General features: G+C 34.5%; 1 protein-coding gene and 1 long non-coding RNA gene across 2 annotated transcripts in view; one reads left to right on the top strand and one right to left on the bottom strand.

Moving 5' to 3' along the window:
* The window catches only part of LOC111615718 (protein yippee-like 1), a 105,778-nt gene that overhangs the window by 11,133 nt on the left and 66,815 nt on the right, over positions 1–27,830 (top strand). The window lies entirely within an intron of this gene.
* Positions 529–27,128, bottom strand: LOC111615749. The gene is made up of 3 exons (XR_002755131.1): positions 27,018–27,128; positions 7,594–7,678; positions 529–1,122 (listed from the first exon to the last, which is right to left on the bottom strand). It is a non-coding gene; the product is annotated as an uncharacterized LOC111615749 (long non-coding RNA).

Here is a 27,830-nt window from a genome sequence, read left to right on the forward strand (position 1 = left end):
CGTCGCAGAACAGCACAGCAAACCGCGGCCGCGATTTCTGATGTTATTTTTCTGCGAAAACTTCGTTGAACTTTGGAGACATCATTAATATAAATAATTTTAATCGCCGTTGAATAAGAAATGTTTCTTTTACAAGAATTGTATAAAATTACAGTACTGTATTAGACTTACGGTACCTAATTTACATACTGTACAGACAATAGTAAACAACTTACTCGCCTAAACTCTCCGTAGTGTGGCGCTAGACGGCGGAAAGTATATATATAATTATAATAAAGTTACAATAAATTAAGTTAATATATAATTATATATACAATACCTAATTTATATATAATTAATATATAATACTGTACAGACGATAGTAATCTCTTTGTAGCATGGCGCTTGACGGTGCGGAAAGTAGTTTGGCTACCCGATGACATTTTACGTAATTATAGGAGTTTTTTACCATTTTTTATGGATACCGTCACAATTTTTTTGCTGTCTTATAGGAATCGTAATTATAGAAACCCGTTTTATAGGGGGTCTACTGTATTTGTATTTCACTGTGTTTGCTTCCTGATAACTGTACAAAATGTTGTTTTGGAACTCGAAATCAATAAATCAGGCTGCAACCAGCCCTGAATGGTGTGAAGTTTGGATGCAATCTGTTAAAGACTTTCTTCTTACTCAGTGACACACTTTATAGATAAAGATATAAGCAAAGATGAATGTAACTCCTATTGTTCCAGACTTTCAAGAAACCTTTATACATAGAGCACAATAAAAATGTTGGATAATCTATACAATGTATACTCTTAAAACTTCATCACAATATAGGACTTTTATTTATGCTAAAAACAAAAGAAAACAATGGTTTGAAAGAAAGTGTATGCGGCATAAAAATCATGAAATACGTTCTCGAACTGTTGATAGCCAAGCATGTGCCTACTGCTCTAAAGTTTAACACTTTGAATCTGAGTAATATCCTTGGGTATTTTCGTCAATGATTTAGCTGGTTATGTTCGGTTCCGTCACTCGCTGCTTGGCTACTCTAATGTAGGTCTTTTAGCCAGTTACGTCGGGTTTCATCCTTTACTGTTCGGCTGCCCTATTGTAAAGCTGGCCAAACCTGTCGTGCACCTATAATAAAAGCTCTCTTATTTTTCGAAATTTATCAAAACCATTAAAATTTGATTTTGATACAATACGGCTTATGTATTTCATTTCTTTCATGCAATTAATAAACCAATTCTTTGAATTTAAAGCTATTAATTTTATGTTCGTATTATGTTAAATTTTTTAAATATCATTAATGTGACTGTTTACTGCGTGGCAGACTTTGTTTTTAATCAAGTTTTAAACTTATTAGGTTTATTTTTAATATAATTTTAAGCACAAATCACTTGTTTATTTGATACAGGATGGCCGATCGGAATCATATTTGAGAAGACGAGTAATTTTGCCGTGACATATGAGGTTAATTTATCTTTATATCTTAATCTACGCATCTAATCTACTTAATTTGTCTTTATATCAACAATCTATTTACCATTTCATTTAGGAAAATCGCTGAAGTATCAAAGCAGACGATTAATATTTTTTAACTCAGTTTGTTAACGTCGCATACCTCGATTCTGTTGAATCCTAGTGGATCTCGATTTGGAGAGAAATCAAATGATGCGACTACTTTGTAACAAAAGTTAATTAATTACAAAAAATTTTTACATTTCCATTCACATTTTTAAAGAAAATATTCATTATTTTCTAATGCTTTTGCAATTAAAAATACTTTTTTAAGATTTGTTACTTGTATAATTTGCGGGAAGTTTTATTCAGAAGTAACAAATTCTCTTGGACTCCACGCTGTTGGGATGTCATTATATAAAAGCCCAACAATAGATTCTAAACATTCAAAAAGCATTTAATAAATGATGATATTGTCAATGTAAGAGAATAAAGTTTTTTGAACAGAACAGTGTTGAACAAACACTTCAAAAGACAGTGAAAACTCACTGTAATGTATGTATGTTTGTCTTGTTTAAAAGGATTTTTTAAGCAGCAATCTAGATGTAAATACCATGTTTTATTAGAACATAAGACTCTGTTGAATTTAAGATGTGCCATAATTTCTACATGCATCCCCATAATTTTCTTCCTTGTCTATTTTTATCCAAAAGAACTCGAAAAATTTATGTTGATGGTACTGATTCTTTGCAAAGGGAAGAAGTCAGAAACTTCTTCCTTTTGTATTAGGTTTTTTCCAAATACACACCCATTCGTCTTTCCGTGTGCAGTCATTTGAAATGTCAGAAATGCATTTTTCAGAAGGGTGCTGCCCACCAGTGGCAGAGCGGTCTTCATACTCTGAACACTGGGATACGGGGGTTCGCGCGTTGCTCGGATAGGCTGACCATTTGGAGTTTTCTGGGTTTTATCCACGTCTGTAACGCCTAAATAGATGCCAGTTTCTTTTAAAAAGACATCCCGGAAGGCATTCCCCTAGGCAAATCGCCCAAGTGTTGCGTTGCCATAACTTAAGAAACAAACAGAAGGGTGCTGCTTGACTTTTTCTGAGATTTTCATCTAAGTACGTGCAATGCTGCTGTAATTGACTAATGAAACTAACAAGGAGAGGGCCAGACGTTCGGGTTTCCGATTTGAAAGAATCTTGGTGAGCACATAGCCCTAAACACAGACAACTCTTTGTTCAAATAATAGGACCCGCTTCTTAAGCTTTTCTGAAAAACAGGATTCTGAAAATTGAGTATTAAGCTTATATGTCTTTAGAAGTTTTACTTGTTCTTACTTCTTACTTGTTGTTACTTGTACTTTAGAAGTTCTCTGTAATGGTGATAACCAAGTGGATAAGATGTTAGGCCCTGGAGCTACATGATGTAGGTTTGAGCTTTCGGAATTTCAGTTTAAATCATTAAAATGATGAAATGGAATTGGTGACAGAGAATGAGATCATAGCATTACAGATTGCTAATTATAACATTTTATGGAAGTGATCAAATCTTTTCATGATAAGAGTCACACACTGCATATCAGAAATTTGTGAGAATCATTCTATATTGAATTATATTTTATATATACCCTATATACTGTATATATATAGAGGAATAACCCCAAAGTCAGATCCCTACTCCTAAATACAGTAGAGCATCGATTATCTGAATGTCAATCAACCGAAATGTCAATTAACCGAAAGCTTTTCAGTCGGCAAATTTAAACTTCTGCTAGTGCTGTAGTGCTGCAATCTTTGTCTATGTCTTTTGCTACTCCAATATTATTTTTGTTGGTGTGCGTGTTTTAGCTGTCAGCACTGGCGCGACCACGAGAGGATACTTAAGGACGTGCCAGGATTTGAACGAATTTCAACATGGGATAGGTTAGTATATGTTTTTGTACATAATCGATTTTCTGTACAACCCCAGTCCCCAATTGATTCGGATAATTGATGCTCTACTGTAATAATAATAATAATAATGGGTGGGGGACAGATATACAGGAGCCACAGCAGTGGTGAACATAACTGGCACCCCCCTCCAGAAAGAAATCTTGTTTGTTTTGGAGACCATTTGGCGCCCCTCTGCGAGTGGCGTTCGGGGCATGGTAGACACCCTTGTTTCCCCCTCGCTACGCTAGTGAGCCACAGTAAGGGTGTAGAAAAGCTGTGTGGGGCTTGTGAGCTGCAGTTTGTGGTCATATTACATCAAATCTAAGAGGCGCCCTATTTTCTGAGATACACTAAAACTGAAAGAGGCGAGTCTTACATTTAAGTGAATACAATAAAAACTTTTAAAAATGTTAAAAGTTATACAATTTGGCAATGTACATTTAAAAAGCAACACAAAGACCAGAAATATCATTCTTAAATCATTCAAATGTGTTTAAATGTTACAAAAAGTTCATTTTATTCTGGGTGTTTCTTGAAATAAACCTTTTAATAAATGTGAATGTTCTTGCATTACAATGAATTTTATTATATTTTGTATGTTCTGTCAACAACCGCCTGTTTAAAACTTTACTAAATATCTATTAAATGTAAAAAACTGACCAGTGATTTATGCTTATGCAGGGCTGTGGAGTCGGAGTCGTGGAGTTTTGATGTTTTAGCTGGAGTCGGAGTCGGAGTTGAAGTCGGTAGATTTTTACGCGACTTCCACAGCCCTGGCAGGGCTGTTGAGTCAGAGTCGTGGAGTTTTGGTGTTTTAGTTGGAGTCGGATGATAAGGAAAAGTCGGAGTCGGAGTTGGTAGATTTTTACGCAACTCCACAGCCCTGTGCTTATGTAATACTAGCAGAACTAACCTAATGTTGCTTCGGAAAATTTCATATTATATCCTTGGTAGTATAGGTTATATGAAAATTATATATATAGTATATAGGAAAATTAGGTTGTATTTGCTCATACACTTTCGAGTGTGTAAAGAACATACAAATTAGCTTACATCTTTACATTAACTTACACTCTAGTTGTAAAGTCAAAGTAATTTTCAGAAATTCCATTTGCTACTGATACTTAGGGACCTTTTTCCAGAGAAAACTTTTGATCTGATGTTTAGTCCAGTAATAAATTCAGTTATATTAACAACTAGCTGTTACCCGCGACTTTGCACGTGCGGATTTTGCAAGCAAACCCCATTTATATTCAGTATTTCAACAACCATAGTAATTGTTATATAACACCTTCTGCTGAGAATGACGAGAATTGCCGAGAATCAAACAAGCTGTTTTCAATTTGATCAATTTTCTGGAACGTTTACAATTGTTCTATAATCGAACCAATATGCAATAACAAATTCGAATTTAAAACGGTTTGAGCATTTGGTTAAAAAATCTAAATATATAAAAATATTTATAACAATGTCTGAAATGTTATCAATTTAATACACCTAATTACTCAATGAAGATTAAACGTTGTTGAAAACAAAAAATTGCATCTAAAATAGTACGGTAGAAACTGTTCTTTAGGTTAGGCCTTAATGCCCTCCCTCTCCCCCATGGGGGAATTTCGAAAAATCTCTTCTTAGTGTGCGTTTTCATGACGTACCCTAACTGTGTACCAAATTTCACTTCTTTAGGTTCAGCAGTTTGCTCTGGGCAATGATGAATTAGTCAGTCAGGACACGTAATTTTATATATTTAGATGTAAACCTTGCACTCTTTATAAACTATGTTTTAAGTTTTATTTATTCTTTAGTCAATTTTTGGGATTGTTTGTCTCGAATTATCCACTTTCCAGTTGCAAAAAAAGAATCTATGTAGTGGTAATATAATGATGATAATAATTAGTTAAAAGATACACACACATTCTAGAAAATGGACTATCTCCAGATTATTTTTCTGGAATTCTAAATGAAATATATTGCTGCTGTTATAAGGGATACATCGCAAGTAGTAGGACAACGTTAAAGTGTTGTGATGTTACGAGTGTTGGTTTTATTGCGAAAGCAAGGTTTTTATTCATGTAAATTAGATATCAAGTAGTTCATCTTTGGACATCAATGCACGCTTGAAACTGTCTGAACGTTCTACAGTCGACCCCCTATAACACTGTCGATTATTTTGTTTTATATGAATTCCATGTTGTACGAGTCATTTAGATTTTACAAATACGTGAGCCGTTTACAGCCCGGAACATGAATTTGTAAAATCTAAGTGACTCGTACAACATGGAATTCATATAAAACGGAATAATCAACAGTGTTATAGGGGGGTCGACTACAATGCTTTGTTGTCCTATTACTACTGATGTGTATCCTCCATATAAGTTCTACATATTATTATTATTTTTTTTTGTATTGTAATTTTTAGATAATTATTTCATTTTTGTTCTTCTCATATCTATTTGTATATTTTACTGTAACTTATTGTGACAGAAGCCATATATTGTTTATTAGAAATATGAGAGATGCATTTTCTTATAAAGCACTGGTTTGGCCACAATATATAATGCAGTAATGGTCTAGAAGTGATGCATGTGTCTCACAATCAGCAGTTCAGCCCTTGGGGTACATAATTTAGAATCTTTTCTTGCAGCTTGTATTATGATCCATTGCTAAGGTACTACAGAATTGAGCTGTGGGCCTTTATTGCTTCACGCTATGAGAGGAATTTCTGTCCAAAAATTAATATTACTTGACATTTTATTATAGATGTTTTCGAACTTTGATTTGCTTGAAAATAAATTTTATATAAACTTTGTTTCTATATGTCTTTTAATGTAATTATTCAAGCATTTTTTAATGTCTTTTATTTAAACTTATTTTCCAATTCAAAGAGAGGTAGAGGAACACAATAATCTCTAATTGCGATGCAAAAAATATTGTTTTTAATCTGAACATTGCCATTATTAGAAAAACTGTTGAACGTAAGTTAAAAAAGAACAAAATAGTCAATAGAAGTTTTAAACGTTGAACAAACACACACACGTTGATGATGTAAAAAGTATTTAACAAACTGAATACTTTGGTCGTGCCTTTATGTAAACGAACCTAATCATTTATGAAAATTAGAGCGTTAATCATACTTCAAACGTATTCAAATCTAATTTTCCTGTAATTCAATCTTTGAATTTTCCTGAATTGTAAATGGAGTTAATGTGTCCTTCTTGTCGCCTAAATTGATTCCATGATTGTAAAGCATCCGAGGGGGGTTTTACGTAAGAGGCAAAACATTAGTTAGATCAATTAATGTAATCAATTTATTCCTTAAACAGATTTATTTCTAATTATACTAACTTCGAGAATGCGTGTAATAAAAGCAAGCGAAAATTCTAACTACTCGAGTCTTCAAAATAGTATAGTATCTGCATATTATAAACGATTTAAAGAACTAGATGCATCATTTTCTTGTGCGTTAGACTGTAGTTACCTCAGTGTGATGACTATTAAACTAAAAATTTATTTTGCTTCGTAAAATTATTGTTCAAAAGAAGGCAAATGGCAATCGTCCCTCCCAGCCTTTCTCCGTAGGTGGTATTGCTGTATTTTCGGTACCCATGAGTTGGGAAATCCTGTGTATTAAGCCACCCGTGTTCTCCGTGCCCTATTCTTTTTGTCGGGAGTAAAATGCCACTTGCACGCTTGATTATCAACATTGTCTGAAAGACAAAAGCATTTTGAATACATTCGTTACTCACAATGGCACCAAATTCCTTCATCGAATAATGCATCGATCTTCTTACCCAGGTATCCCATACAAAAAACCTTCTATTTACAACTCTGATCTGTGTTTTAATAGGTAAGCTGATTAGTAATGAAGGCTTTCTTTTGTACAAGTTCGTAGATAAAATTCTCCTGCATCACAACTTTCTTTAATCATTGAAATATTGGCTGAAAGTGTACAAATTGTAGAAAACTTTATTACTAAAATAATAAATTATCTTAATGTTTGAATCCATTTGAACAAATTAAATGCCATTATTCATGCTTACTGTTCATTAATTATCTTCACCTCGATAATATACAATCAAAACTACTCGACTGAATTTTTATGTGGTACGAAGGAACGGCGGATATATTTTATTCTGTGCAATTGCTTAATGTCACAATTTTATTTGTTCTTAATCTGATTGATTTATTGTAGAATGGCAGAAATAGCTTACCTTGTATAGTTTTAATGCTAATGGCATGCAACTGGGTCACGATCGTCTCTATGGTAATGATCGGTCAACACCGACAAAGAGATACCTGAAATTTAAATATATACGAATCTTTAATGTCCGATTATATAGTAAATATTTCAAGAAATGAAAATATCAATTACCATTTACAAGTTATATATATATTTAACAGAGATTTGCATGATAAATGATGCATCGGTTATGTTAAAAGAATTATTAAATGCTTAATATTTAAAAGTTTATGCTCAGTTTAATATATAATTTACCTTATATTCTATAGTGTTTTCTACATAAGGAATTTGTTTCTTAGAAATAAATTTTGCAAAATTTCACTCGATTATTTCGTCAAACATTTTTTAATATGCAAAATCGGTAGAAATATCTTCTCGCCCTTAGATTATTGTCATAAGAAATTGTTTAATAAGAGAAGAATATAGAATGCTTTAAAGGATTTCGGTAATGAAAAACGTAATAGCTTTTCGTATAACTAACTTTTATGGCTTCTGTTTGAAAAATTAAATATATTTATTTGATATATCTTCTCGAGAGTCGTGCCCTATGATATATTATTTATCTCGTTTTAAATATAAATTCTTTTATAATTCTTCTTCTCGATAGCATTTAAATCTAAAACTTGTCTCTGTTTTCATTAACTATTAGCCCCACTTTTCTACGAGGCCTGCATTTTTCAGTTGGATGCTCTTTTTGTCCCCAATTCTCTCATTTAATCGGGACTCGCTACCGTACTTCGTATGAAGTTAGACAAAGACAATTATAATTTTGTATTGTCTATGACTGGAGTTTTGTTGAGCTCATTACAATATTTTCACTCGGATATGTTGGGCCTTGTCCGTCGCCACTCAGACATCTTATTGCAAACCTGCTGAACCCATAACGAACTTGTAAAAAAGCCTTATTAAATATATGATACATACAAATAATATCAGTATATAAGATAAAAATTTGTCAGAGGCCAATAATAATTATTGATATTCCTATAATGGAGGTTGTTATTAAGGACTTCAATATATTGTCCTCACGTTCCACGGACAACCACAATAATATGTAAAGAATAACCTTACAAGAAATTAAAGTCAAACCTCAATAAAACACCTTTCCAAATAGTTTAGACATTGTAAAGAATGAATGAATACTTGTAAACAGATCTTTTCTATAAATATTAAGTAGAGAACCTTTCAGTATCTATGTTTTGCATTGAAAATGACATTGTTATTGCCAAATTACATGCCGTTTAAACTCCCAAATTCAAACTTTGATGTATACCTCGTCGTCATGTATGTATAATTCTTATTGTTCTGGGTTTCACTCCCTGCACCCATTGTACAACAATGTAATTATTGTCTCCTCCCTCCCAGGTATGAACTACAGTTGCTGTCGTATTAATAAATATCGTTCCTCGATCCAACCTGCTATTGTTTTCTGTGCAGGAACCTGTTTATCTTGAATTTTTTCCACGTTACTTTGAGTTTCGAGACAGACAGGTTCAACTGTAAATTGCATACTTTCATAAGAATGAAAGAGTTGCGTACAAATCAAGCTCAAAGCTATTAGTTTCAAGTGCTCATTTTAAAAAAAAGGATACTCTATTTTCATATAGTAAAATATTCTTACACCTTTGGAAATATTTAATACAGTGATTAAAATAAGTTTCATTACGTATAGGATATTGTAAAATCACAAGTTTAACATATAAACTGACAAAATTTTGCTCCACGCTCACACACAAATAAGTAGGCAAGACAACTGTTTAGTTAGGAAAGGCAGAAATTTGTAATTGACTGCAATTTTTCATTTATTGATGACTCTGTTTAACATACAAACACACAATCAACGGAACAGGAGAACATAAACACACAGCAACACTTAAACTGGAAGACTCAAAGACGACAATCAAGTGACATTCTAGAAGGTAACACTGCTTATTTTTCAGTTTGTATCTGATAACAGCCAGTTAAGAATGTCAAAATGTTACTTAGTTGTAAGTTATTGCATGGTTAAAGTTGTCTTTGATGTAGAACATAATTAAAACACAATAGAATTCCTTGTTTTTAAACGAATTCATCAGTTTTTCCCCACTGAATGTTTCTTTTCCTTAACTCTCTGCACTATCAGCACGAGTAGGACCATTGTGGATTTGGCTAGATCCGCGGTGGGACAGTTGAGTGGCGAGAGATGGGGCTCAACATCCCTGGGGTGTACCATCCCCAAATAATTTCTGGAATGAAGGCCTGATTATATCTTGATTCCAGGAATTGTATGCCCACGCCTTAATTACCTTAGCCAGCCTTTTTAAACTGTTAAAGTAGTGTGCTAACGACAAATTTATTCACACATAAATTATCATATATAGGAATTTAATTATAGTTTTAATTACAAAAAAGTTAATGATTTCTTTATACCAGTATCTTTCCTGGTTACAGGCTGCAAGTGAAATTCATGGGCTTGTGCTAGCCAATATACTTTTCTTGTACTAGCCAATATACTTTTCGTAATTTAATGGAACATGTTGATATTCGGCTGGCTTTAAGCCTGCCGAATATCAACATGTTCCATTAAATTACGTTCTAAAATAATGTATGCTAATAATACGTAAACTAGTAATATATAGTTTACTCTCATCTTCTCACTGGTCAAATTTAGTCACGAATATTAGCTTAATTATGGTTGCATAATAGCAGGAGGTAGAAAACTGAAAAATAAAATTTCATTGCCAAGACCTCGGGACTTTATATCGAACCTCGTGGGTCGCCGATGGTTTGTTCTTACAATATTTCTCTTGATAAACAATGTCTTCTGCCTATTTTTTGATGTCATTTTATTTTATAAGGCAGTTACAGAGTAAGAGTTATAAAAAAATTTTTTCTGAAATGATATTTCATAATTTTCTCATTTATTTTTAACTTCTTATAGGGTTAAATTTACTTTTTGACCATTAATTGTCACAGTATTTAGAAGCATCATTAAATATATATATATATTTGTTTACATCTCAAACTCTAGATAAAACAAGCCATATTTCCCTATCTCTTGAGCTTGAGAAACAATACAATTCCTCTCTCTTTTGACTGAATTTGTCTCTTGATCAGAATTGTCAGGGTAATTCAGTAAAAATTTGTAATGGAAGAGGTCTTTAAAAATGGTCAAGGTATTAGAGGAGGTGTTCTGCTGTAGGGCAGTTCTCAAATTATGGTCTATGGACTACTGGTGGTCTGCAAACATGCACTGGATGATCTGCAGGCTGATCTATGGCCATATTCATCAACAAAGCATTGAGAATTAAAGGTAAAGTTATCAGTTGGCATTCATTGGGCTGCAATTTGAGAAAATTGTAGACCTATAAATTCCCAGTCGTCCGTCCGTCTATCTTTCCTTAATCTCGAGAACTGAGTTAGATAGATCACAGACACGACTCTTTTGTTAACAGAAAAGTATGATGTACTGTAAATTGGAAAGCCATTACTAATTTCATCTGCGATTCACTTTAATTGGTCCACAGATTGAATAACTAACATCCACAGATCTGGGATATTTTTGTATTAGGTTTGTCCCTTACCATTGGCTACTCCATTGTGACCTTAGCTAAATCTATGATGAACACGAGCAGTTATTTATTCTGACATTGTCGTAATGCCTGGCTATAATTTTTAATCATATTTTAAATTTATTTAATTTAAAATGTATGCTCTTCTCCTCAAATTAGTAGTGGCTTGCCCCTGTACGTCGTACTTTTCCTTTAACAATAGAGTCTTGCGGATCATCTACTCTTGTCTCATCGATCTAACTCCATTTTGGAGATTAAGGAGAGACAGACAGACAGACGACAGTGGAAATTTATAGGTCCTCTTGCCGACAAAGCGGAAAGAATTACCAAGTTATAATTTATAATTAGAATTTCTTTTAAAATATAATTTTGTTTTATAATTTGTGTATTTTAATTCTAACACACACACGCAAGCTGTTTTTAATTACATATTCTATAAATAAATTCTTAGAAACCATTTTTTAGTAACAATTTCAAGTTAAAGAATGTTTCTCTCATGCCAGATGTCGAAACATTCTCTTCAACTTGGAAAAAATACATAGAGGGAAAAAAGTCAATAAAATACTTTTTATATGAGATTTTTCCAGATATCTCATATAAAATCTTTCTTTATTCCTCTTACAAAAATGTCTGAAAACTTCTCTGTTTGAGAAAGTATTAAAAAGCTGGATTTGTTTATGGTATTGTTTCGCATAGGGATAAACTATTATCTTGACAATGATAAATTTAATTCCGCTAGCGGGTGATTTTGCAGATTTTAGGGTTGTTCTGTCTAAGGAAGGGAAGACGGCAACAATACAGGCTTTGAGATGGATGGGTGTCGACGCTTCCCTGACACTTTGAGAGTCGCAATGCTTGGCATAGGGACGCATTCGGGTATCCCTTCCTCTTCGCCCAAACAGAGAATGAAGAGAAAGGGAGATACAGATGTAGTTCTTGTATTGTTCTATCACTAGCTTCAAAACTGGATTTAGACTCGTGACACTACAGCACACAACAGGCCCTTCTTCCACTTAAATAGAGGGTGAACAGAAAGTGAGATAAGAGAAAAATGAACAGATTATTGCATTACTCTAACTCTAGTTACAAAACCGGATTCACCTTAAAACACACAAGAGGCCCTTCCTCTTCCACCAAATAATAATGGGCATTATGTATAAACTGTCTATGAGAATAGGAAAAAAAGGCCCTAAGTCTCCTCATATAAAAATGCCACTCTGATTGGGTATGTTTTTTATTTGGTTTATTAGGTAATAAGTATAATTTAATAATCACTGAAAGATAATTCAAAACACACAAAGCTCTACAGTATATAATTATTATTGAAATATCTGCGTTAGTATACGGAGTGATTTTTTTTTAAAATAGCTCTTCGAAAGTTGAAAAGAATTTTTCTTCTTCTTTTTTTTTTAAATGAACATCCCCCTAATGATTTTCGATAGAGCTCTTGACATGAAGTTTCTTCTCGGAAGAGTAAAAAAAAAAGGCCAAGAAAGAAAAGAAAATAGAAGGGGGGAGGAAAAGTGGAGAGGCTCTACGTAATTGATCATTAGTAACTTGAAAGAAACGATTTTTACTCTGTTCCTGACATAATTTATTACTCTGCCTCGTAGAAAAACCTGTCGATAAAGGACGAGTTTTGAGACGTTCACACGTGTAACAATGATATTTCATTAGACTAAAACGATAGCGGACAGATGCTCTCTATCTTTTAACGGTTATTGGCCCACCACCAATAACAGAAAGGGAAGATATTTTAAAATAGAAAGCGAGCTTTGCCCCGTCGAAGATACTGTATATATACAAAAGCTTTTCTCGAGTGTCGATAAGCGTCGTCGTCCCCCCTCCCCCGACACGTGACCGGTCTTTTGTGTGTTTGTGTGTGGGGGGTTGACTACTCAATTGCGCATTTTCGGATCGTTCGTGTTTATTTTGATGAGTAGTTTAACGTCACCGTTTTGCAATCACTGACGCAATCACGTGCCGTGTGTTAGTAAATAGTCGCGGTTGACAATTATAAAAGTGCATTAGTTCAAGGTTTATTTTAGATAATGGTTTGTTTGTTTGTTATATAAGTTAATTATATTTTTTTCCTTGAATTGGCCATCGTTTCGCTTTACATTTAACTGGTTTGATCCGAAATATCAGCTGTTTAACCTTCGAGTGGCTCGTGTACAGTGATCAAAGTTCCACCTGTAACTTCTCGCATGTCGCCGCCATCACATGATTTCAATCGTCACTTCCACCCGTTATCGGTTAATCGACGGTTATTATGTGCACGCAATCACGTCGTGTGAATATTTCCGCGCACATTCGCCTACTCTAATCACGTACAAATGCGGGATCCATTTTTCCTTGTCGTCTTGCCAAATTTCCTAAGTAGGGCTATTGGCCGTTTCACTTCCTTATTTATCATCGGCGCCTACATTTATATGATTTATTCCATTGTTCCTCCTCCTCCTTCGCCATTAATCGCCGCATTTTTCATACGTTATCGCCCGATCTTAACACCTTGAGACATTGTTACTTGAGCCCCGTCCCGCAATCGAACTTCTTTTGGGCATTCTAAAACTGCAGAATTTTCGACCCCATCCAAAATTCGATCACGTGAATCCAATTTCCGGGCATTTTAACAATACACGAATGCGTGTAGCTATTGTTTTAATGGATTTTTATTTTTTATCTTTAAAATCGCCGGTTCCATTCATTTATCAATGTTACCCTTAAGGTTACAAATCGAGCTGCGTAATTTTCCCGGTAATAGTGAGAATTGCGTGTGGCGCCATCTAAATTTCTAAATGTCAATATAACAAGTAAAATCTTAAGTCCGATCCTAATCCATAACACGTGACCCCCCTCTATCTCCTCATCCCCTCGAACGAAATTTATCAGCATCAATCCTCTTAATACGGAAACTTCCGTGCAAAATTTCGTTATTAAGCTTTAAACTGGGAGAACAAAATCGTGCCCCCACTCCAAACACACTAACATTCGTTCACACGTATAGGGAAAAAAACCCAACTTTTTTTGCATTTCTCTTCCCTCGGTTATAGCCTGGAAAGTAAAACTGTGAGAAACTGCCCCATGCTGGGAAGCCCAACGGAAGTAACCGAACACAGAAACTATTCGAGAATAACGGCAAACGGGGAGGGATAAAAGCGCGAGCTATGATGATAACCGCGACTATAAATAAAGATTTTGTACAGTTGTCTCGTATATCGCGCACTTCCAAGGCCAAAGAAAGAACGGTTCTTCCCCCCTCTTGAATCAACTCTCTGAAAGGTATTCCTGGTGTACGGCTCAAGGACGCAATCATTAATAATAACACTCGGAAAAATTAACTATAAAAAAAAGAATTGATGAATGCATTAAACTCTCCTTTGTCCAAGTTTGAATGAAACTTTCCATCTAAATGCAAAGAAATTCTAAATATATGCCTATGTAAAATTAACTTGGGGGTTTTTATAGAATAAAATTCCCTCGCTCTCCGGGAAATTTCCCTACTCGGTCTACCGAATTCGTCAATTTACAAGTTAAAAAAAAAAACATGAATTGATTAAACTTTACTCCTCTTTTAATATTAAACCGATAAAACTAAGAAAAAACCCCGCATTTTTTAACTTAATAATTTCTTATTTTTAAATCCCTACAAAAATTTTAGATACAATTTTATTTTTTTAACAAGCTAAAAATATTCTTTTTGTTTTCTTCGTTAATTAATTTTAAAGAAAATTTAAATCCGCTTAGGGGAAAAAAAGTATGATAAAGTGCACGTGATAAAGTTTACTCTTTTTTTTAAATCTGGGATATCTAATTTCAAAACAACTGCCAAACTCGAATTTCCGGGTTTAGGGAAAATTCCCTGAGGAGGGGAATTTTCCGCTTCCATTAGGGAAAATTCCCCGACTTTTCTTGGGATTTTTCCCTGTTCGAAGCGAAATTTCCCCGAGAAAACAGTCAGTTTTTAAACTTTGTTCTAGCTTAGGGAGTTTCTTTTCGATAGGGAAAATCCCAAGATAGAATAAATTAGGGAATTTTCGTAAAGGGAAAATACCGATTTAGAGTAATTGTTCGCGTATATCTTAGAGAGAGATTTAACAATTTATCAAAAGTAAAATTAAAAAAAAAATTACGGCCGAAAATTTAGTAGAAACTCTATTTATCTTATTACATAAACTCTTGGGCGTCAGCGAAGTTGTTTAAAATCTATAGCACAATTTCGACATTTGCGTCATACGTCGCTATAGCAACTGTGGTTACAGAAGGGATTTTTGTCCTCCCTCCTCCTGCAGTCATCATTTTTTTTTTCTTTTCCTTTTAATTTTAGATTGAATTTATTTATATAGCCTTATTATTATCATTAATATAATATCTTCGCGAGTAAAATGATCGCTCGCTACAATAAAAGGACCAGTTTTTAGGAATGGTCGATGGGGGTTTTTTTCAATAACACGTTTAAAAGAAATAAGAAAGTCACAAACCGAGGATATATGGATCAGTTGTATAAATGTTGTTGTTGATATTCTATACATGTGTGTGTACGTAGATAAAATCTGGTTAAATTTCTTATGGATTTCCCTGAAAATACACAGAAAACAATCGTTTCGTAGAAGCAATTAATGATACGAATTTCACAGCGAGATAAGGCACATCCTACGGGATAAAATAGCCTCTGGACGTTGATATCTAACTGTTTAGCATTTTAAAGCGGTTATTATATCGTTAATTATATGAAATAGTTTGCCTGTGCGGTTACAATAACCCTAGAGGACAGCTCATTAGCTATAGGCTACTGGGTCGTGGGCTACCAATTCATTTATACATTCTACAATTAAACTACCAGTCGACCCCCCATAACACTGTTGATTTTTCCGTTTTATATGAATTCCATGTTGTACGAGTCACTTAGATTTTACAAATACGTGAGCCGTTCACAGCCCGGCACACGTATTTGTAAAATCTAAGTAACTCGTACATGGAATTCATATAAAACGGAATTATCAAGGGTTATAGGGGGGTCGACTGTACTAGAACAACTTTAATCAATAATAATAATAGAGAATTAAAAAATGAAATATATAAATGTATCGGTATTCGAAATTAATCGCCTTTCGTCAACCTAGAAATTCGATAATTCTGTTTCAACTAACTTTCCACTGATTAATATCATGACATAAATCATCAGATATACCAGAATGGAATAATCTATAGTAACGTGTCAACACCACACAAAATAATCTGCATTTTTCGCTTGGCTGCACGCCATAGTCGAATGTGCAGCAGCCTGTAAATGAAAGTGCAACATGCAACTTACCCCATATTATGCCCTACTGAAGGGAAAAAAAATGATTTTAATAATAATAATAATTCCCTTCTTACGAAATTAAAAATCGTAATGGAAACAAGAATTATCTTATTTCATTGTTTGCTCTTAATTAAATAGTTTCAGTCGTCCATCCACCTGCAGCGAAATGTAATCAGACAAGCGTAATTCTTTCTCTGTTATTACTATTGAAAAAAAAACGTCCTCCCCTCGTTTATATTATCATATATGAAATTTTATCGAGTTATCCCGGATTTAGTTTAGATGTTTTTGATGATTTAGTATCCCCTCCCCTCCTTTAAACAGGATCAATAGAAAGCCTGATTATTCTGTAAGACGAGCTCGAAGAAGAATTCACGAATGCCAACTTTACAGAAGGTAATTCTTAGAATTTCAAACGAAAATGCCCGAAATATTGTTATTCGACGCGGGTCCCTCCTGCACAAAGAAAGTTTTTTTGCCGTTCGGAATAAGCCACCTGATCCTAATCCTGAGAGCAGCGTGAAAATCGGATAATATTCGTTATTGGAACAAAAAAAAAAAAATTCGCGATACGAAACGAAATTTTGTATGAGATTATTCGGGAAGTGTTCAAAATAATTGGATATTTTGAAGGGAAAAAAAGGGGTAAAAGAAGCGAGTTTAAGCATAACAAATGTACTGTATAACCACGTTTAACTGACTTTTAATTGCTCACAAATTAGAGAGGTTGCGGCTGAAGTTTTCATCGCGAAAACGTGTACGTCGGACGTTCAGCGCCGCCTTCCCGTAAGCCTTAGAAGTTTGGAACGTCAGTAGAATCGTGCTCGACGTTCAAACTTCATTGTCAAACTTCTAGGCTTTTCTGTAAGCCTAGAAGTTTGGAACGTCAGTGGAATCGTGCTCGACGTTCAAACTTCATTCTCAAACTTCTAGGCTTTCCTGTAAGCCTAGAAGTTTGGAACTTTAGTGGAATCATGCTCGACGTATCAAACGCCATTGTTAAACTTCTAGGCTTACNATTAAAACACAATAGAATTCCTTGTTTTTAAACGAATTCATCAGTTTTTCCCCACTGAATGTTTCTTTTCCTTAACTCTCTGCACTATCAGCACGAGTAGGACCATTGTGGATTTGGCTAGATCCGCGGTGGGACAGTTGAGTGGCGAGAGATGGGGCTCAACATCCCTGGGGTGTACCATCCCCAAATAATTTCTGGAATGAAGGCCTGATTATATCTTGATTCCAGGAATTGTATGCCCACGCCTTAATTACCTTAGCCAGCCTTTTTAAACTGTTAAAGTAGTGTGCTAACGACAAATTTATTCACACATAAATTATCATATATAGGAATTTAATTATAGTTTTAATTACAAAAAAGTTAATGATTTCTTTATACCAGTATCTTTCCTGGTTACAGGCTGCAAGTGAAATTCATGGGCTTGTGCTAGCCAATATACTTTTCTTGTACTAGCCAATATACTTTTCGTAATTTAATGGAACATGTTGATATTCGGCTGGCTTTAAGCCTGCCGAATATCAACATGTTCCATTAAATTACGTTCTAAAATAATGTATGCTAATAATACGTAAACTAGTAATATATAGTTTACTCTCATCTTCTCACTGGTCAAATTTAGTCACGAATATTAGCTTAATTATGGTTGCATAATAGCAGGAGGTAGAAAACTGAAAAATAAAATTTCATTGCCAAGACCTCGGGACTTTATATCGAACCTCGTGGGTCGCCGATGGTTTGTTCTTACAATATTTCTCTTGATAAACAATGTCTTCTGCCTATTTTTTGATGTCATTTTATTTTATAAGGCAGTTACAGAGTAAGAGTTATAAAAAAATTTTTTCTGAAATGATATTTCATAATTTTCTCATTTATTTTTAACTTCTTATAGGGTTAAATTTACTTTTTGACCATTAATTGTCACAGTATTTAGAAGCATCATTAAATATATATATATATTTGTTTACATCTCAAACTCTAGATAAAACAAGCCATATTTCCCTATCTCTTGAGCTTGAGAAACAATACAATTCCTCTCTCTTTTGACTGAATTTGTCTCTTGATCAGAATTGTCAGGGTAATTCAGTAAAAATTTGTAATGGAAGAGGTCTTTAAAAATGGTCAAGGTATTAGAGGAGGTGTTCTGCTGTAGGGCAGTTCTCAAATTATGGTCTATGGACTACTGGTGGTCTGCAAACATGCACTGGATGATCTGCAGGCTGATCTATGGCCATATTCATCAACAAAGCATTGAGAATTAAAGGTAAAGTTATCAGTTGGCATTCATTGGGCTGCAATTTGAGAAAATTGTAGACCTATAAATTCCCAGTCGTCCGTCCGTCTATCTTTCCTTAATCTCGAGAACTGAGTTAGATAGATCACAGACACGACTCTTTTGTTAACAGAAAAGTATGATGTACTGTAAATTGGAAAGCCATTACTAATTTCATCTGCGATTCACTTTAATTGGTCCACAGATTGAATAACTAACATCCACAGATCTGGGATATTTTTGTATTAGGTTTGTCCCTTACCATTGGCTACTCCATTGTGACCTTAGCTAAATCTATGATGAACACGAGCAGTTATTTATTCTGACATTGTCGTAATGCCTGGCTATAATTTTTAATCATATTTTAAATTTATTTAATTTAAAATGTATGCTCTTCTCCTCAAATTAGTAGTGGCTTGCCCCTGTACGTCGTACTTTTCCTTTAACAATAGAGTCTTGCGGATCATCTACTCTTGTCTCATCGATCTAACTCCATTTTGGAGATTAAGGAGAGACAGACAGACAGACGACAGTGGAAATTTATAGGTCCTCTTGCCGACAAAGCGGAAAGAATTACCAAGTTATAATTTATAATTAGAATTTCTTTTAAAATATAATTTTGTTTTATAATTTGTGTATTTTAATTCTAACACACACACGCAAGCTGTTTTTAATTACATATTCTATAAATAAATTCTTAGAAACCATTTTTTAGTAACAATTTCAAGTTAAAGAATGTTTCTCTCATGCCAGATGTCGAAACATTCTCTTCAACTTGGAAAAAATACATAGAGGGAAAAAAGTCAATAAAATACTTTTTATATGAGATTTTTCCAGATATCTCATATAAAATCTTTCTTTATTCCTCTTACAAAAATGTCTGAAAACTTCTCTGTTTGAGAAAGTATTAAAAAGCTGGATTTGTTTATGGTATTGTTTCGCATAGGGATAAACTATTATCTTGACAATGATAAATTTAATTCCGCTAGCGGGTGATTTTGCAGATTTTAGGGTTGTTCTGTCTAAGGAAGGGAAGACGGCAACAATACAGGCTTTGAGATGGATGGGTGTCGACGCTTCCCTGACACTTTGAGAGTCGCAATGCTTGGCATAGGGACGCATTCGGGTATCCCTTCCTCTTCGCCCAAACAGAGAATGAAGAGAAAGGGAGATACAGATGTAGTTCTTGTATTGTTCTATCACTAGCTTCAAAACTGGATTTAGACTCGTGACACTACAGCACACAACAGGCCCTTCTTCCACTTAAATAGAGGGTGAACAGAAAGTGAGATAAGAGAAAAATGAACAGATTATTGCATTACTCTAACTCTAGTTACAAAACCGGATTCACCTTAAAACACACAAGAGGCCCTTCCTCTTCCACCAAATAATAATGGGCATTATGTATAAACTGTCTATGAGAATAGGAAAAAAAGGCCCTAAGTCTCCTCATATAAAAATGCCACTCTGATTGGGTATGTTTTTTATTTGGTTTATTAGGTAATAAGTATAATTTAATAATCACTGAAAGATAATTCAAAACACACAAAGCTCTACAGTATATAATTATTATTGAAATATCTGCGTTAGTATACGGAGTGATTTTTTTTTAAAATAGCTCTTCGAAAGTTGAAAAGAATTTTTCTTCTTCTTTTTTTTTTAAATGAACATCCCCCTAATGATTTTCGATAGAGCTCTTGACATGAAGTTTCTTCTCGGAAGAGTAAAAAAAAAAGGCCAAGAAAGAAAAGAAAATAGAAGGGGGGAGGAAAAGTGGAGAGGCTCTACGTAATTGATCATTAGTAACTTGAAAGAAACGATTTTTACTCTGTTCCTGACATAATTTATTACTCTGCCTCGTAGAAAAACCTGTCGATAAAGGACGAGTTTTGAGACGTTCACACGTGTAACAATGATATTTCATTAGACTAAAACGATAGCGGACAGATGCTCTCTATCTTTTAACGGTTATTGGCCCACCACCAATAACAGAAAGGGAAGATATTTTAAAATAGAAAGCGAGCTTTGCCCCGTCGAAGATACTGTATATATACAAAAGCTTTTCTCGAGTGTCGATAAGCGTCGTCGTCCCCCCTCCCCCGACACGTGACCGGTCTTTTGTGTGTTTGTGTGTGGGGGGTTGACTACTCAATTGCGCATTTTCGGATCGTTCGTGTTTATTTTGATGAGTAGTTTAACGTCACCGTTTTGCAATCACTGACGCAATCACGTGCCGTGTGTTAGTAAATAGTCGCGGTTGACAATTATAAAAGTGCATTAGTTCAAGGTTTATTTTAGATAATGGTTTGTTTGTTTGTTATATAAGTTAATTATATTTTTTTCCTTGAATTGGCCATCGTTTCGCTTTACATTTAACTGGTTTGATCCGAAATATCAGCTGTTTAACCTTCGAGTGGCTCGTGTACAGTGATCAAAGTTCCACCTGTAACTTCTCGCATGTCGCCGCCATCACATGATTTCAATCGTCACTTCCACCCGTTATCGGTTAATCGACGGTTATTATGTGCACGCAATCACGTCGTGTGAATATTTCCGCGCACATTCGCCTACTCTAATCACGTACAAATGCGGGATCCATTTTTCCTTGTCGTCTTGCCAAATTTCCTAAGTAGGGCTATTGGCCGTTTCACTTCCTTATTTATCATCGGCGCCTACATTTATATGATTTATTCCATTGTTCCTCCTCCTCCTTCGCCATTAATCGCCGCATTTTTCATACGTTATCGCCCGATCTTAACACCTTGAGACATTGTTACTTGAGCCCCGTCCCGCAATCGAACTTCTTTTGGGCATTCTAAAACTGCAGAATTTTCGACCCCATCCAAAATTCGATCACGTGAATCCAATTTCCGGGCATTTTAACAATACACGAATGCGTGTAGCTATTGTTTTAATGGATTTTTATTTTTTATCTTTAAAATCGCCGGTTCCATTCATTTATCAATGTTACCCTTAAGGTTACAAATCGAGCTGCGTAATTTTCCCGGTAATAGTGAGAATTGCGTGTGGCGCCATCTAAATTTCTAAATGTCAATATAACAAGTAAAATCTTAAGTCCGATCCTAATCCATAACACGTGACCCCCCTCTATCTCCTCATCCCCTCGAACGAAATTTATCAGCATCAATCCTCTTAATACGGAAACTTCCGTGCAAAATTTCGTTATTAAGCTTTAAACTGGGAGAACAAAATCGTGCCCCCACTCCAAACACACTAACATTCGTTCACACGTATAGGGAAAAAAACCCAACTTTTTTTGCATTTCTCTTCCCTCGGTTATAGCCTGGAAAGTAAAACTGTGAGAAACTGCCCCATGCTGGGAAGCCCAACGGAAGTAACCGAACACAGAAACTATTCGAGAATAACGGCAAACGGGGAGGGATAAAAGCGCGAGCTATGATGATAACCGCGACTATAAATAAAGATTTTGTACAGTTGTCTCGTATATCGCGCACTTCCAAGGCCAAAGAAAGAACGGTTCTTCCCCCCTCTTGAATCAACTCTCTGAAAGGTATTCCTGGTGTACGGCTCAAGGACGCAATCATTAATAATAACACTCGGAAAAATTAACTATAAAAAAAAGAATTGATGAATGCATTAAACTCTCCTTTGTCCAAGTTTGAATGAAACTTTCCATCTAAATGCAAAGAAATTCTAAATATATGCCTATGTAAAATTAACTTGGGGGTTTTTATAGAATAAAATTCCCTCGCTCTCCGGGAAATTTCCCTACTCGGTCTACCGAATTCGTCAATTTACAAGTTAAAAAAAAAAACATGAATTGATTAAACTTTACTCCTCTTTTAATATTAAACCGATAAAACTAAGAAAAAACCCCGCATTTTTTAACTTAATAATTTCTTATTTTTAAATCCCTACAAAAATTTTAGATACAATTTTATTTTTTTAACAAGCTAAAAATATTCTTTTTGTTTTTTTCGTTAATTAATTTTAAAGAAAATTTAAATCCGCTTAGGGGAAAAAAAGTATGATAAAGTGCACGTGATAAAGTTTACTCTTTTTTTTAAATCTGGGATATCTAATTTCAAAACAACTGCCAAACTCGAATTTCCGGGTTTAGGGAAAATTCCCTGAGGAGGGGAATTTTCCGCTTCCATTAGGGAAAATCCCCCGACTTTTCTTGGGATTTTTCCCTGTTCGAAGCGAAATTTCCCCGAGAAAACAGTCAGTTTTTAAACTTTGTTCTAGCTTAGGGAGTTTCTTTTCGATAGGGAAAATCCCAAGATAGAATAAATTAGGGAATTTTCGTAAAGGGAAAATACCGATTTAGAGTAATTGTTCGCGTATATCTTAGAGAGAGATTTAACAATTTATCAAAAGTAAAATGAAAAAAAAATTACGGCCGAAAATTTAGTAGAAACTCTATTTATCTTATTACATAAACTCTTGGGCGTCAGCGAAGTTGTTTAAAATCTATAGCACAATTTCGACATTTGCGTCATACGTCGCTATAGCAACTGTGGTTACAGAAGGGATTTTTGTCCTCCCTCCTCCTGCAGTCATCATTTTTTTTTTCTTTTCCTTTTAATTTTAGATTGAATTTATTTATATAGCCTTATTATTATCATTAATATAATATCTTCGCGAGTAAAATGATCGCTCGCTACAATAAAAGGACCAGTTTTTAGGAATGGTCGATGGGGGTTTTTTTCAATAACACGTTTAAAAGAAATAAGAAAGTCACAAACCGAGGATATATGGATCAGTTGTATAAATGTTGTTGTTGATATTCTATACATGTGTGTGTACGTAGATAAAATCTGGTTAAATTTCTTATGGATTTCCCTGAAAATACACAGAAAACAATCGTTTCGTAGAAGCAATTAATGATACGAATTTCACAGCGAGATAAGGCACATCCTACGGGATAAAATAGCCTCTGGACGTTGATATCTAACTGTTTAGCATTTTAAAGCGGTTATTATATCGTTAATTATATGAAATAGTTTGCCTGTGCGGTTACAATAACCCTAGAGGACAGCTCATTAGCTATAGGCTACTGGGTCGTGGGCTACCAATTCATTTATACATTCTACAATTAAACTACCAGTCGACCCCCCATAACACTGTTGATTTTTCCGTTTTATATGAATTCCATGTTGTACGAGTCACTTAGATTTTACAAATACGTGAGCCGTTCACAGCCCGGCACACGTATTTGTAAAATCTAAGTAACTCGTACAACATGGAATTCATATAAAACGGAATTATCAAGGGTTATAGGGGGGTCGACTGTACTAGAACAACTTTAACCAATAATAATAATAGAGAATTAAAAAATGAAATATATAAATGTATCGGTATTCGAAATTAATCGCCTTTCGTCAACCTAGAAATTCGATAATTCTGTTTCAACTAACTTTCCACTGATTAATATCATGACATAAATCATCAGATATACCAGAATGGAATAATCTATAGTAACGTGTCAACACCACACAAAATAATCTGCATTTTTCGCTTGGCTGCACGCCATAGTCGAATGTGCAGCAGCCTGTAAATGAAAGTGCAACATGCAACTTACCCCATATTATGCCCTACTGAAGGGAAAAAAAATGATTTTAATAATAATAATAATTCCCTTCTTACGAAATTAAAAATCGTAATGGAAACAAGAATTATCTTATTTCATTGTTTGCTCTTAATTAAATAGTTTCAGTCGTCCATCCACCTGCAGCGAAATGTAATCAGACAAGCGTAATTCTTTCTCTGTTATTACTATTGAAAAAAAAACGTCCTCCCCTCGTTTATATTATCATATATGAAATTTTATCGAGTTATCCCGGATTTAGTTTAGATGTTTTTGATGATTTAGTATCCCCTCCCCTCCTTTAAACAGGATCAATAGAAAGCCTGATTATTCTGTAAGACGAGCTCGAAGAAGAATTCACGAATGCCAACTTTACAGAAGGTAATTCTTAGAATTTCAAACGAAAATGCCCGAAATATTGTTATTCGACGCGGGTCCCTCCTGCACAAAGAAAGTTTTTTTGCCGTTCGGAATAAGCCACCTGATCCTAATCCTGAGAGCAGCGTGAAAATCGGATAATATTCGTTATTGGAACAAAAAAAAAAAAAATTCGCGATACGAAACGAAATTTTGTATGAGATTATTCGGGAAGTGTTCAAAATAATTGGATATTTTGAAGGGAAAAAAAGGGGTAAAAGAAGCGAGTTTAAGCATAACAAATGTACTGTATAACCACGTTTAACTGACTTTTAATTGCTCACAGATTAGAGAGGTTGCGGCTGAAGTTTTCATCGCGAAAACGTGTACGTCGGACGTTCAGCGCCGCCTTCCCGTAAGCCTTAGAAGTTTGGAACGTCAGTAGAATCGTGCTCGACGTTCAAACTTCATTGTCAAACTTCTAGGCTTTTCTGTAAGCCTAGAAGTTTGGAACGTCAGTGGAATCGTGCTCGACGTTCAAACTTCATTCTCAAACTTCTAGGCTTTTCTGTAAGCCTAGAAGTTTGGAACGTCAGTGGAATCGTGCTCGACGTTCAAACTTCATTGTCAAACTTCTAGGCTTTCCTGTAAGCCTAGAAGTTTGACAATGAAGTTTGAACGTCGAGCACGATTCTACTGACGTTCCAAACTTCTAAGGTTTACGGGAAGGCGGCGCTGAACGTCCGACGTACACGTTTTCGCGATGAAAACTTCAGCCGCAACCTGACTATTAATATAACACCAGTTTACCCTTTACAATATAAAATGCGGTTAACTAACTTCTAGACCAGCTTGCCGTCATTTCCCCGAGTAATATTTTAGAAAGAGAAAGGGAAATAGTGCGATATGATGTGACTATAATTATAATTTTATAATCTAAACGTACAGTGTTTCCGTTTCACTGTATATTTTATCATCAGCATTATCAATCCCACTATCATCTTGACCTGAATACTGAAATTAAACATATATAAACGAGGTTAAACTGATCAAAGTTTTCCTATTATCTTGACTAATCATAACACGTTTCTTAGCCGTTCTACAACTTTAAATGATCTAAATATTTGCAAATTAATTTAAGGGATTTGTTTTTTTCTATACCTCTTAATCTAGGTGTTTTGCTTGTCTGAAGCATTTGTCAGCGAAATATTGATTTTAGTTTAGTAAATTCCATCAAATACCTTAATAATAACCTCAATTTATGTGATATATCGCGCACAAATTACAATTTAAGCTCAATTAAACTGTCAACGAATTAAAACAACCGTTTTTTATTACTATTATTGCAGTCAAACGAACTGATAGATGATAAATTACAATTTAAAAACAAGTACGGTACGTCGTAATTGGTTCGTTCGGATTCAAAAACAGCCAATTAGATTTAAATTTCGAATGGCGTCAGAATCTCCGATGCGATTATCTGCTTACCTGTGTTTTTAAAAAACGTGGATAATCTTTTATTTAAAAAAGAATTAATATTTAAATTATGAATTCATAAGCCAAAATGGTAGCTTTAGGCTTTACATTTTCTACGAAGTTAAGTGTAATTAAATATGAAATAAGTATGGTTTAAAGGAACTAGAATGAGGTTTCTAAGCGCAATTTAATAATATTTACAGTTACATTACATCCTGCCTATATATTTTCATAACTGTCCTCTGTTTACGGAAGTGAATCAAACAGGAAAACAGGAAAAATAATTGTTCATTATATGTATTTTTTTAAATTTAAACCCCGCTATTTGATAAAAATGTAAACAAGAATTAATTTACCAATAGAATAGAATTAGTAATTGTTTTTTTAAGTAATTACGAGGCTGGCAAATTGTAAAAAGAAAGGAACAAAACAGCCAGAAAGTCCTCCTGATTATTTTAGAAAACAAGTGTATTATACAAGTATACCCCCCTATAACACGGTAGATTATTCCGTGTTATATGAATTCCATATTGTACGAGTCTCTTAGATTTTACAAATACGTGAGCCGTTCACAAGCCTGGCACGTGTATTTGTAAAATGTAAGTGACTCGTACAATATGGAATTCATATAACACGGAATTATCTACCGTGTTATAGGGGGGGTCTACTATATACAATGTTGGAAGATCTATCTAACGATATGTAGAAAGTCTTGGTTTAAGAGCATCTTTTAAATAAATAAAGGCTTATAAGGGCATTTTTCTACATCCCCGATTGGTTAAGGCATTAAGTAGAATTTATATGTATTATTGGTGTATTTTTACTAAATGCATACTCATATACTACCTGAAATAGGTGTAAGAAGTGGGTAAAGGTTTCCACTATGATGATGAGGGTGGGTATTCGACATATCTGGCCCACCCTGGTACCAGTTGTCGCTCCGGGGGGGACCAGTTGGGCAACTGGTCCCCCCCGGAGCGACAACTGGTACCGTATCTCGACCACCCCATCGTCTACTTTAGGATCCGATGAAGCTTGGGTCAGTCACGAATGCGGGTCTGTTCCTCTCCGCCAGTCCTAAAAATATACGAATAAAATCAATAAGCGCCAAGTTTCTTTTGAAAAATGGTGAAAAATCTATCATTTTCGTATCAATTGGGGGGTAGAGGAGAGATCAGCAGTCGTAAATGGTCCCGTCGGTGTCCTCCATGTGGGACTGTTGGAACACACTGCAGCTGTTCTTTTGTCGTGTGTTCGTATTTAGTACAGAAATCCATAGCTAAAATTATAATTAAATTTGGAAACAATTCAAACAGATAACTCATCGTTTGGTATATCCAAAAAGAAATAAATAAATAAGATAAGCCACAATCCGCAGTAGAAAAGTCCCTCTTCCTTTTATCTCTAATCACTAGGTGTTCGTTTTTTTTTGTTGTAAAATTTTATTAATTAATTAGGAATTTATTATATTATATATTATATTATTAGAGTCATTAATTACAATTAAGTAGAACAGAAAAAGAAAAGGAAGTTTCAGCTTGTGTCATTGATATCTAAATCACAATCTGATACGGTCTTTTCTGGGAGTTCAACACAAAAGACAAATAAAAGGAAGTCTTTAAAATGTAATGTATATTAAGAAATGTTAGTGTTTCTTTA

This window comes from Centruroides sculpturatus, unplaced genomic scaffold, assembly GCF_000671375.1.
Source record: "Centruroides sculpturatus isolate CEXI.00-Female unplaced genomic scaffold, Cexi_2.0 scaffold161, whole genome shotgun sequence".
NCBI lineage: Eukaryota > Metazoa > Arthropoda > Arachnida > Scorpiones > Buthidae > Centruroides > Centruroides sculpturatus.